Here is a 14,254-nt window from a genome sequence, read left to right as displayed (position 1 = left end):
TAAAGCATACATTACGCATAGTCAAAATTAGAAAATTGCAACCAGAAATCTATTTAACGTGTATTCGTGATATTTATAATGACGAGGAATCTGATTTAAATCATATCAAAGGCGGAGTACATCAAGATGAAATGCTACATTTAGTACGGAATTATAAGCGGAATAAAATAAAAACATCGGCCCTGAAGGTAAGGATAGTGCTGACAGATCAACTTCCAGTTCATTGCACTCCGTGACGTCCATCCCCCCCACAGAGCAGCATGAAAACAGATTTCAGAATGGTTAGAGAAACAAAGGATATGCCTTTATCCGTTTTTTGCAGCAATTCCACTTTTTGCTTGATGAACATCGAGACATGCTTTCGCTTTGTAGATCGTTTGGCAGCTCCAGAATCGGAAATTCTTTTTGACAAAATCGAAAGTTCAAGTTTACTTTTATAAAATTGCTGTAACAGTCTGCAAAAAATAATAAGCCGGATCTGATTAGAAGTTTAAGGAACAACGCAATCTGCAACATTAACTGAAATATACTTATTCGTTATACATTAAAAGCGGATGCGTAATAGTATTATGTGCATACGTCAATGCATTATGCGTTGACGCATGCGCAGAAAGTTTGTAGCTTTGATGTCCGGATTATAGATCATTCCAGATTATTGATGTCCGGATTAAAGACTTTTGACTGTATCAACTTCTTCTTCACTTCATTGTGTATTTCATTTAGCTCTTGTTGTTCAATTAAGCATTCATTTAACAGAGATAGTAAGGAAGATTCAATCAACTCATTAACATCTTCACTGTTAATGTCCCAGTTTAGTTAACTTGGCTAATTGTTTCATCTGTGATATTTTTGGAGTTTCTTCAGAATTTATAAAATCCCTAATCAATTTTAGGTGTAATTTTTTTCCAGAAGCCTGTCATTGTTTACTCGTCTTTTATTTGAAGCCACTTGTCTCCAATATTTCTATATATTATAGTCTATTTTCTTATAGCCATATTATATATTATAACCATATATATATATAGTTCCATATATTATATATAGTCTTCAAGAAAGTCTCTTAATGTAGGCCCACCTTCCTTGCAAATTGCCTTGATGGTCTGATGCAGTGTTATCCATTTAATATCATTTACCACTGTTTAATAATGATGGCGGTTAGAGTTGACTTTAAGGTACCCCTTGTATTATCGCGAAGTTGTTGTTTCATGTATCGCCAAATTGTTGTTTCGTTTATGGTAACCTGAGTAGCTGAATGTTATGGAAACCCTATTATGACGTAATCGTTTGCATTATTCTGAAAAATTTTGAATCATGGGATGTTTTGTAAGGGCTTTTGTGGTGTGTGTAGTTGGGAAACACATTGCTTGTTTCATTGTTTAGACGGTAGAATCACTGAATGTAGTAAGATTAATTTAATGTTTCTGTATGATTTGGAATGAAAGGGAAAAAGTGCATTAATTGGCTGGTGTGTAAATGAAGGTTTACTTAGTAGCCATTTTCCGGACACTCCGGAATACCTAGGATATTTTTGACTCTTATTTTTGTGAATTTATGTGGAGATGTCGATATACGGATTCTAGGTCAGGTAATTTTAGGAAGTTTTTGGATGCTGTTAAGGAATTTTGTGTGCCACAGAGTAAGTGGATATTTGCTTTGTATAATGCTTGAATGCATAACAGATTTTTTCTTTTTTATGTTATTTTATTGTTTGGTTTAAAATGTAGTTTATTGAGATTATGTATTTTTTGTTTGCCTTTACTGTAGAATTGGATGCTCCTTTGACTTTTTAAGCGAAAATATATCGATGTGTACATGGATAAAGTCGAGTGCACAAAGCCTAGTTTTTTTAGGGGAAAATAGGTCGATGTGTACATGGATAAAGTCAAAGGGAGTGCACAATGCCATTTTTGGGCAATTTTGGGATTTTTTTTTAAGTGAAAATAAGTAAAATGTGTACATGGATACCAAGTTTGTGCAATTCAAAATAACAAGACTTGCACAAATTTGTCAAAATAACAAGTTTGTCAAAATAACAAGACTTGCACAAATTCGGTATCCATGTACTGCCAAGTTTCGTCAAGGGGTACCCTAAAATATACTTTGACCATGATGGCTTATAATATCGGCTATCACTGTTTATCTATGGTTGTATGAAGCAGGTAGTATTGGGAGGAAACACAACATAAATGCTACTAAGTCTTACAGCACTGTCTAAGATTAATAATACTTTAAACTTAAATTTTTTGTCTTTAAAATATTGCTTAACTGCTGGTATAAAATGAAAAGTGAACTAAACTTTATATTAATGCAGTAACCAGCTCAACAGCTTGTCTTTCTACTTTCTCGAGGCTTAATGCTTGCACCATTACGTTTTAAATTTCGTGCAACTGTGCAGCATTAATATGTTCATTAACATTTATTGATGTGCTCAAATGGATTATTTTTCAATGAAGGTTGGATCTCATACCCAAGAACTCCATTGATGCATCTCTCTTATCGGCAAAAATCTTTGAAAAACTAAATTTTTAAAACTTTGTAAAATAGCAAATTGTGCAAAAGTCGAGGGCTGCCGGTACAAGATATTCACCTCAACAGGAGCCAAAATTTAAGAGAAATTAATAAAACCTAAATTAATAGCACATGTATCCCCCATATTGCCAAAAACAGAAAAAAAAATATTCAGAAGCCTCGAGAACATCCCGAAATGTTTATATCAGCTCGCACAGTTAATGGCTAGCTCTGTTTATTTATACAGTCAAAAGTCATTAATTCAGACACCCATAATCCGGACCTCAAAGCTAAGAACTCTGCGCATGCGCCGCGTTGACACATGCGCGTAGGCGTTTACACGCGCACGTAAGACCTTTACGACTGCGCATATGCGTGTGCACAAGCGCAGAATACGTTTTCGCGTGCGCGTTTTATGTATAACGGACGGTATAAGCTAAAATTATCTAATTATCTATTTCAGTTAATGTTGATGATTGCGTTGTTCCTTAATCTTCGAGTTGGATCCGGCTTATTATTTTTTGCAGACTGTAAGAGCAATTTTATAAAAGTAAACTTGAACTTTCGATTATGTCAAATAGAATTTCCGATGCTGGAGCTCCCAAAGGATCTACAAAACGAAAGTATGTTTCGATGTCCATCAAACAAAAAGTGGATAAAGACATGAAGAAGGTGACAGAGAGGTTAGTGAAAACGAAAAAATTTTGATTGACAAGTTAGTCGGTATTCTCGGCACAGCAATTACAGGACTTGAACAGCGGAACTTTGTAACTGAACAAGAAATTATGTCTGTTTATAGAATTAAAGAGAAAGTATTATCACATAAAACGAAGCAACTTAAACAACTTACATTGAAAGAAATGCTTAATAAAGTAAACAAATAAATATTAAGCTCTTTTTTTTGTTGTTGTTGTAAATTTTGATACCCTTTAGATCATAATTGTTCTTTATTTCATAAATTACGGTTTCATATTTTTAATTTTAGAATTTCTGCATGCCATCTTACCAGATTTAAACTGATGATCTATAATCCGGAAAAATCTATAATCCGGAATCGCCAAAGTCCCGACGAGTCCGGATTAATGACTTTTGACTGTATTACTCAAACAACAACGTCTGCTTTGTTTCCAAAACAAAATAAAACTCAGTTGCACAACAGCCCTTAGTGGACCACGGCCTGCAGTGCCTCGAAATCTGCTTTCTTGACTTTGGGCCCGGGTTGCATCAGCATATGCCATGGGCAAGTGGCCAGCTTGTTGCAGGACCCCTGGTGTTTAGTCTCCAAGTGAACTTGGTACTCATTTTATCAATCTATTCAAGGGATGAAGGGCTAAGTCAATCTTGCCCAGCCCAGGGATCGAACTCCGGACCTGTGGTATAGCTGCGCGATGTGCTAGCCACTCTAAAACAAAATAACAAAAATGAGAAAAGGCTGCAACAAATGAAAGTCGACATTCCCCAGTGTCAATAAAGCCCGCTATAGCAGACATATGGCTACATCTAGTGGCAATAGAACATACAACTTTTACAAAACAATTAACAATCTGCTTTTGAAGAAAAACGTTTAAAATTCATTGGCATTCAAAAGACATTCTCTTGGACTAAAATCCTAGTATCATGTTTATACTAAAAATAAAATTCCTTCAAGGTGGATACATAACTAAATCGAAAAAGCTTCTTGCTGAATAAGAACTAGGATGTCCACACTTGAGGCAAAACTTAACATACACAGCCACTGTTACACCAAGACATAAAATCAACTGAATATTCAAAGAAAATAATTTTAAAATTTTCACTTATATTTATTTCTTTTGAACTCATTCATTCTTTTTCAAAATTTATTCATTTTATTTTTTGATGATGGCTCTGCCATATGAGCAAAATTTTTGACAAAAGATCTATAATATACAGTCAAAAGTTGTTAATTCGGACACCCATAATCCGGAATGATCTATAATCCCGACCTCAAAGCTAAAATCATTCTGCGCATGTGCCACAATGACACAGTATTATCACATAAAACTAAGCAACTTAAACAACTTACATTGAAAGAAATCTTTGATAAAGTAAACAAATAAATATTAAGCTTTTTTTTTTTTTTTGTAAATTTTGATACCCTTTACATCATAATTGTTCTTTATTTCATAAATTACGGTTTCATATTTTTAATTTTAGAATTTCTGCATGTCATCTTACGAGATTTAAACTGATGATCTATAATCCGGAATCGCCGAGGTCCCGACGAGTATGGATTAATGACTTTTGACTGTAATAGGAGCACAAGCTGAAAAATGAGGGCATGTATTAGGTAATCAATAATTGTTTATGCTACAATTTTAGAATCTGTTTATTTTAATTGATTTTGCAATTCATTTTGATTTCCTTTTCAGATACCTTATAACTCAGATAATGAAGTTCTGTGTCTACATCTGCAATTGTTCCACTAGTAACTACTATATCATGTAAGTAAATAAACAGATTTTCTGAGGAGAGGTTTTTGAATAATATCAAAAATTCTTTGAAACAAGGTAGGTGCTCCGTATAAGCTGAAAGGTCCGCTAAGTAGAGCATAAACTCCTGATTTGGTAATAAATGCGTTTTTTTTCACCATTTGTGTGATTTTACACATATCACATATCTGAAAGTATCCAGAGGTGAGATCTAGCGTCGCCATGTATTTTGTAGATTTGATTTTTCAAATGATTTCCTTAATAACATGGTAAGGATGAATCAGAAATTGTATTATGCTATTTAGCTTTCCATGGTCAATAAGAAAACAGTGCTTTAAAATCCATAGGTGGGAGATTATTTCTCTTTTGACATAGTACTATAAGGCTAGTGTAAGGGCCTCTAAAGGCGATTATAAATATATTCTTTAGCATTTATGTCGTATGCTGGGTTGATCTTTACGTTATGGTAACTTGGCGTTTTTTTGGCGAAAATTTGGCGACCAACTCTCTTACAGCAACCCTCTATTTTTTTTTCCCGCCGCCATTTTGTCTTCACGAAGTAAAGACATGTTTCTTTTCTTTTTCTCTACTGAACACTTCTTCCAACAATCTACTAGCCGAATTACACTTATGCTAGAAATTTTATCTAACAAAACTGCTTAATCATGACAAATATTCACTGCAAAATTGGGAAAAAGTACACAATACCATACTCCTTACGCGTTTTTCAAAATAACACAACACATAAACCATGTACACGCCGACTTATTTTTACTTAAAAAAACATCCCAGAATTGCACAAAAATGGCATTGCACGCACTTTTCACTATATCCATGTAATCTCAATCTTTAAACCCGGTAAAAAGAACATATATGAAATTACCTGATCGCGAAAAAGTATTTACCCTTTCCAAATATGAACATTTCCACATATAAAATAAATAAAATATCCAAAAACTTTTACCTCTAAATCATCTATTACATTATACACGTCACCAACGAATTCATACCGCAACCATTACAAATACTTATTGTCAGATATTTAAATTATTTCCATGCACGTTTACTTCAACTAAAACGTATACCAAATTCCTACAAACAAACATAAAATAACTATCATTTAATTAAAATATAATTAAATTCAAAAACACTACTTAAAATATAAATGAGCACATACATTAAATTAATACATACATAAATACCCATTTCGAATTCACTTTAGTTACGGCCATGGGATCCAAAAATTCACGAACACTGTTTCACACAACACAGAATAAAGCCAAATACAAAATTTCCAGATTTTTTCCCGATTTCTCCCCTTTTCCGATTAAAGAACCATAATTCGTCCATTAATATCACATGACATATCCCATGATCTCTCATTTCCCTCACACAAAATAATGCGTAATCGGAACTGAGTACTGCTCACATTATTACCAAAGTCCCAGGTAGTAACCTTTATCGCCTCCAAAATGTCGCCAAACTACCAGTTACCATATTGTAAAGATCAACCGTATGCTGTTCTATTATTTCTTCTTTGACTTTATCATTGCGGCAGGGTGGGTGTGGGAGGGTGATTTCTACTTTCTGTGGTGTGATTTACATACCTGCCAACTTTTACGAATTTTTCGTAATTTTTACGAAAATGCGTTTGTCTTTACGATTTTACGATCGTGATCCATTTTTTACGTTTTTTTTCCTTTTTCAAGTGTTTTTAGTGATTTTTGTCGAAATTTTAGAATTTTTTGCCAGTTGCATCGTGTTTTACCGCCAACTACAGACTACTTCGAATCCAGGAACCTGCGGTTTCTCCCAACTCGCCGCTTAACCAGCCAATCCAATGCGCTGAACTTGTTTCTCCCACTCTTTTCTTTAAGGGCGCCAGATTATTTTTTTCGCATGGATTGTCGCATTCTGTTTTTTGTTTGTTTGTTTGTTTGTTTGTTTGCGCGTGCTATGAATTTTCTTAATATGTCATTGTTACGAAATGAGTTAAAAAAAACTGTATTCTCAATATTTTCGGCCTGCCTACAAAGCCGAATTTCCAACAATTAAAGAATCCTTCAAAGGAAATAACTATGCATTTTGCAACGTGTGCGTGTGTGACTTCATAATAAGTCACGGTGGAAGAAGCGACATTGTGAAGCATGTTAAATCTAAAAAGCATGAAGTTAATGCTTCGGCTTCGACAACGTCAAAGAAAGTGGATGAATTTTTTTCAAATTCGGCTACGAATTCGGATGCCGATGTCATTTTGGCAGAATGTTTATTTACACAGTTTGAAGTCTTTGCCAGTTCTGGAGAAGATAGACTTGATGTCCTCATTGGTATCTTAAAAAGAATAAAAAGAGCTGATGGAACACCAAAATATGATAGACTAGCAAGAATTTTATGTGCGATTCTCGTAATTCCACACAGTAATGCTGAGTGCGAGAGAGTGTTCAGTGTTGTGAAGAAAAACAAAACTATGTTTCGTTCTTCAATTTCACCAAAAACTCTAGAAAACATTTTAATTGCTAAATGTTATGAGGAAACTAATTGTTATGACAGGAAATTTTCCAAAGAATTTTTGGCTAAAGCCAAAAAATGCACTCTAAATTCATTGCAATAATTTTTTTGTGTAACATTAAGTTCTTGTTTTATGTTTCCTAATAAATTTTTTAGTTACTACTTAATTGAGATTTACTAACATAAGTACAATTTTCTTTTTTCTATTTGTATAAATTGTTATTTTTTAAATATCAAAGCATGATATTAATTCTTCGTGTTCTTCTGAATTTTGGAGAAATCTGAATTTGGGGGAGAAATCTTCTGAATTTTTATCTTTAGAGGTTGGCAGGTATGGATTTACCACCAGAGTCTACCCTGGGGCATCATCGAATAAATCTAAAAATGCTGTTACCAACTGTTCCAGGTTCAGTCTCTCATGGGTCACTGGTGGCTGGACTTCTTTTCCCACCAGCTGATTCATTTCCAGTTGCAAAGTATTTTCCTGAAAATTAGTTTTTGCTCTTTCTGCCTTTAAAATATCCATCCCCCAATATTACATTAGCCTGTAGATTTTTCACTGCAAAGAAAACATCTTTCTGGTGTTCATTTTTTACCTGCACATATAAATGTTACTTTCTCTGTGCATTTACACTGTTTACCTTAGGCCGCAATCACTCCCGTTTGTGCGACGCCAAACACTATTTACCATTTAAAGTTTTTCCTCAAACTTTTTCTACCAGGAAATTACTTTGTGACCTTGTGCTCAGTAATGCATCTGCTGGTACATTATTTAACAGAATTTGAATCACTGGGTGGGACAAATTTTCTATGAATAGTGTATTTAATTGAATTTGAAAGAAATTATTTTTCTCTCCGGGGTAGCTGTACTTTCTGTATTTCAGTATTCCTGACCAGTTTAAAGGCTTAGCACCTTCCCCCAGTTTCCTCTTTTGTGATTTATTTTGGTACCAGCCACTAGCAAATGAAAGTTTCTTCTAGTTATCAAAACATCTGTTGCTATCAAACCTTGGATTTCCTTCTGCTACAGATCTACAAAAATGTCTGCTCATATCCTACTGTGCATATGCTCATTGATACTCACTTACTTTTGAATTTCACTGCTAGCTCATTTAAATATTCTAGTGTATCCAAGTTCCATAATTCAACATAATCCTGAATTTGAGACAATAACCTTGGCAATAAGATTTGTATGGTCTTTGCTTCAGATTTCTTCCCATATAGTATGGTAACTACTTGTATATTCCTCAATATAAACTCACTTAACTCTTTCACCTTAGTTAGATATATCTTCCAAACAGTTCCGCTTCTGATTTTACTCTTTCTTTCACCACTGGGGAATGATTTCTCAAAGGTGATTTTAAATATTTTGAACCTTAGATTCCCAGTGCCTGCATCACTCAACAAAAATTTACTGATGCTTTTGTACCAACTCAGTTGCTGTCCTTGAAGCACTGCAGTTGCTATTGTGACCTTATGTAATTTTGCAATCAGGAAAAAGTAGAAAGTGCATCTCTAAATGTTCCAAAAATGTCACTGACAAACTTCTAACATCGAATATAATGGCTGGTTTTATCAAAGCTCACATAGTGTCTAGGATTAACCCAAATCCTTCCAGACTTCCTGATGGAGCCTGCAGTCTTCGGAGGGGACAGACTAAATGTTCTTTGTTTTGTGATGTGATGCTTCATTTTTTTTAGCATCATTTGGAGGGTTGTACTACTTGATTTATTAATGGTATTTTAGTGTAATAGCTCTTACAGAGGCGAAGCAACCTATCGCTACATTTGGAAACAGTGACAAGTCTTGAGAATGTGAAAATAACTGTTTGATTTAAACAAAATTTAGAACATAAGTCTTGTGCTACAATTTCCAAAACTGTTGGGGATTCAAAATAAAATAGAACAGTCCAAATTAAATCTAATGTTGAAGAGCAGTCAAGGACTACACAATTAAATACTACTAGAGACTGTCTTATTAACTCTACACGAGTTTTAGAATCAAAGTACTGGCAGCAAGAAATCAAAAAGCTGAATAAGTGCAAATATTAGAGCTGACTTCAAACTAGCATATGGCGTATATGCGATACCAGAAACACACTATCTCAAATTCCAAAACCTCAGTTTAGTACTCATTACTGATTTGTATTCTTGTAAGGTTTACATAAAGGTGAAGTTATAGTAAAAAAGATATTATAAATAACTGATTAATTAACATAAGATACCTAATGATATGAAAGAAAAAAATGTTTTCATCTGGGACATAGATGAAACATAGAGAAACCTGAAAGATTTAGGTTTTACAATCCACCATTTTCTTCTTTAACTCTTTCATATATTAATGAAATTAAATTATGCATAAAAATCATACATTACAAGTAAGAGTAAAAACATGAAATGATAGAAATATATTAGCAAAGTTATAAGCCGCCTTAAATGTTTTGAAATTCTTCAGAGTTTCTATCAAGACTAGTAAGCTTCTAATTTTTTAAGGAATTGAATCAGCAAAATAGACTAGAAATCAGATAGAAAATAATTTTGACAGAAAAAAAATTAAAGACTGTCTTGAAATTACTAACATTGGAAGTGATAAATGAAATAGTGGTATAGTTTATAATGTTTTTTCCTTGTATATTTATAGACTGATATTAAGTCTGACTGAAAAGCATAAAGAAGACATACTGATAAGATATTAAGTGATTGATAGGCATTCACCTATTGCAAAATCTGAAATTTGCGAAATTTTGTGTACACCCTAAATTTAAAATAATGCATATAGATGTGTAATTGTATTTCAGAAGTGATGCTTGTAATTAATTACACCGTTTGCTAATTAGTTTATCATGCTGTATTAATGTGTTCTTTTTTGATACTGTAGCTCTCTGAAAAGAAAAGATTAATTTGGATTATTGCCTGCAAATTTTCCAGATCACTGGTATTTTGTGAAAGCTGGTCTGATCAAGGTTTAGTGCAACATGCATGGTAAGTGTAATTTTTTTTTTTTTTTTTTTCTCCATTGGGTATTCCTCTTAGAAATAATGATAAATCTGTTAAAATGTTCATTGTATTTATTTCTTATATAATTATTTTAACTTTTGTAGTAAATTATTGTTTTATTATTTTAAGATACATTTTGTGTCAAATGACAGATTTGTTTAAATTTGCTAACACAAAAAAAATTGCTGTTCACAAAAAAATTGACAATTAGTTATGAGATTTTATTGCTACACTTTACTTTTAGATGTTATGTGCAACAGTTTCCCCTTATCTATCTTGATCCTTTGAAACCATATGTTCCTTTAAATCCATTAACTTTTAAATATAAAAATATCTGTTAAAAATTAAAGGCTATTATGTTTAATAGTTTATTCTCTGCATTTCTCAATTAGAATGTTATACCATTAATCCTTTCATTGCGAATTTTATCCTAAACTCTACTTCACCTTATTCTTCATTTTATATTTTTAACAACTGGCTAAACCTCACTGAAAACTTAAAACATTCAGATAGTTTTTCAGATTATTTTGAAACCTGGATTACTTTTACTATTCTGCTAAACTGCAGAGCACATTTCATAGTTTCCTTTTTTTTTTTGGTTAAAAAGAGGTCGAGATTAAAAAAGGTTCTGTAGATTGATCAAGAGTTTGAATAACTCTTATCGATTTCAAGTGTTATCTGTTATGCTCTTTAAATACTCAGGTATGAAAACTTTTTTTGTACTAAAGAAGAGGGACCTATGTCAATTAATTGTTAAAATTGACACAAGATTTTATGCTAAACTGTTATTTTTACCTTATTTTAACTTTATACACTTCTGTCAATTAGTATGACATATTATATATATCTGCTGTTAAATATCAGTAGTATTAATTTTTCCAAACCACAGTTTGTCAAAATAAATTTATCAAATCTATAAAAATAAAGTCTTTTGGAAGTTGGTTAAGTAAGATAAGTCTGTTTTACAGAAGTTAGTTAGTTGCACAAATTAGCAATCAGCGCATATTTGCTGAGCGCTTCTAAACATAAAAAGTTTTTGCAACTGTGGCATTTGTACTTGGTGTACCTGTTCTTGGAACGGTCACTTATAACACTGCCTTTTAGTAGCTCGAGCCTCTTCTGTAGGTTGAACTGTACCCTCATCTGGGAAAAGGCTCTGAATATCATGCTTGAGGTTTCTAGGTAATGATGAACATTGAGAACGTCTACATTTCAAACTTTAAGCCTAAAATGTCTGCAAAAATGTGGTTTTCGTACATGCAAAACCCACATTTTTAACTCAAATTTTACGCCAAAAATCCGAAACAAAAACAAAAAATTTAGTTAGCAAAAATGTAAAGCTTCTAACCAAAATTATTTGACAAGAATCCATGTACACAGCAATCTGTTTTAATGTAAAAAAAAAAATAAAAAAAATCAGAGAATTGCACAATCTATGCAGCGTAGGAATCTAGGAATTACGCACATATCGCTAAAATAAGCTAACATGACAACAGTAAATTTAAAACAATACCATGTACACAACGTTCTGTTTTAACTTAAATAAACATCAGCGAATTGCACAATCTACACATCATGCACAGTCTCGGCATTGCATGAAAATCAACTAAATAAACTAAAATAAATTACAAAAATTCAAAAAACAACAATAACAATAAAAAAGGATAGCAAAAAAAAAAAAAAAAAAAGTGAACATAACATTCTACAAAATAAGAACAACAATAAAATAAAGTGCACTTACCATTGTGCTTCTTCAAACAGCAGAAACATCAGCAAACTCTCCCCTATCTTCTGAGTCATAGAGCATACAAAGTCCAGCATTCCAAAAATTCCACAGAAATTCCAAAAATACAAAAAGATCTGCATAAACACACCTGTGAACAAGACTTGTTAACAACTCCAATATTGTACCTTTTAATACTAAATTTACCTTGCACGCAATCCAATATATGTGACTGAAATTTTATCATCACATCTTTCATTGCATCATAAGCCATTTCAAAATGCCCACCAAACCAACTAGCAAATAAAACCACTCCAGCAAAATAAAGTTTCAATGTCGAAAGTATTGCCATACAAACAACACCATGCCAAAAACCATCACAGAACACATATTGCCACGTTTGGCAGTGCCATACATCTGAGAGTGTATATAAGGGTACTACCAAAATCTTTTCTTCTTTTTTTCTCTTTTTTTAATTTTGTTACATTTACAGTTAACTACTTTTTATTACATTATTTACTTTTTGTTACACAACTTATTTATTGCTAATAAATTTTTATTCATAAAGCATTCATGAAAATCAAAGAAAAGTTTGAGTAAAGAAGTTATGTTTATGATGAGCAAAATTCTTCCTCATTTGACATTTTAAAAATTCTTTGATGAGGAACTCATCTAACATTGTTTGCCCTTTCCTGTTTTATTCTGCAAGTAGTTATCAATCGTGAAGTCATCACATCAATGACACTTCATCTTGCCTGTGAACTTCTATCAAAAATTTTTTATAAACTGATCCATAGTTTCCATGATATTAACTAAATTGTTTTATAGAAAATCTATTGAAAGTTCCTGTTTGCTCTTTATCTTTAGAAACAGTAATTTTGTCATCTTTGTGCATTCTTTGTTTTACAAATTCTTTAAGATCGTCACTAGAAAGACGTTCATTAGTTGTAACTTGCAATTATTGATCTTGCACAATTATATTATCTAACCCTGTCTATATAGTGACAAGAAAAGCACGCCAAGAGGTATTAATAACTTCGTTTATCGCCGAGAATTCTCTTTCTTTCAATGTACACTGCTCAAAAAAAAAAATGGGACAGTCCTATATCTCCCGATCTACTGGGCCGATTGACAAAATTCAAATTGCGTTCTTCATGTCTCAAAAACGCGACTTAGGATATATATTAGATTTATATATAGCACTATTCTAACATAAGTATTTTGACACAAAATCGGACTTTTTCTGAAATAACATACCAATTTTTTTACATATTTCGATTCTACGACTCAAATTACGCCTAAATATGAAATTTTGTAAAATTTGGAGCGAAATTTACGGAGAAATTCACAAATTTATGTTGGCACTTTTTTGTCAGTTTGCGCCAAGAATACTTCACTTGGCGAACTTCTTAATATATGGCAACCTAGTTTCCTTAGGAAAAAAAGTCACCATCGTTCCTTTTTTCCAAATAATATTCTTTATATTATATTTTTAATTATAACTTATTATTTTAAGTAATTTTTTCTTTTCGAATTTCATTTTAATTGTTTAAGTTGCACATTTTTTTTTTTTTTTTTTCGAATAACTGTTTTAAAAATTTCTATTTACCTATTCGAACTGCGTAAATAAAGGTGCAGCGTTTATTTATTTTTTTTTTCAAATAGTTTTCTTTATATATACTTTTCGTCATAGCTATTATTTTAGGTCATTTTTAAATTTTTATACTTTTATTTTAATTGTTTGTGTTGCATTGTCTCTTCAGATAATTGTTTTAAAATTTTCTATTTATTCCTTCGAACTGAGCATTTTAAATATATTTATTAATATCAATTTTCCAGAATTTGATTTTATTTATTTGAACTGCGTTTTTTTCGGAAGAATACTTTGTAACCCAGACTACGATGCGTTTGAAAACTGCATACTATATTAAAAGAGAAAATGCAGTAAAGCACAGTTTGTTTCGCCTTTCAATGTTCCGTTCAGAAAAAAATATATATAAATAAGAGAGATGTATAACCGATATTTTAACTTAGGATGACTTGCATACACTGCTTTAAACAGTTTTATC

The 14,254-nt window shown here is 32.3% G+C and overlaps 1 long non-coding RNA gene across 4 annotated transcripts in view; it reads left to right on the top strand.

Moving 5' to 3' along the window:
* Nucleotides 1-4,683: 4,683 nt before the first annotated feature.
* The window catches only part of LOC118204841 (uncharacterized), a 90,794-nt gene continuing 81,223 nt past the window's right edge, over nucleotides 4,684-14,254 (top strand). Inside the window, exons 1-3 of one of the 4 annotated variants that reach the window (XR_015039378.1) lie at nucleotides 4,684-4,816; nucleotides 4,899-4,970; nucleotides 10,344-10,447. This is a non-coding gene — a long non-coding RNA (uncharacterized LOC118204841). Of the gene's footprint in view, nucleotides 4,817-4,898; nucleotides 4,971-5,066; nucleotides 5,228-6,720; nucleotides 10,070-10,343; nucleotides 10,448-14,254 lie in introns of those variants that run through there. The other 3 variants (XR_015039379.1, XR_015039376.1, XR_015039377.1) reach the window with 3 other exon arrangements.

This window comes from Stegodyphus dumicola, chromosome 2, assembly GCF_044657685.1.
Source record: "Stegodyphus dumicola isolate Sdum_Otavi_A_Nest chromosome 2, ASM4465768v1".
Classification (NCBI taxonomy): domain Eukaryota; kingdom Metazoa; phylum Arthropoda; class Arachnida; order Araneae; family Eresidae; genus Stegodyphus; species Stegodyphus dumicola.
This window is presented reverse-complemented; position numbering and strand designations above follow the sequence as displayed.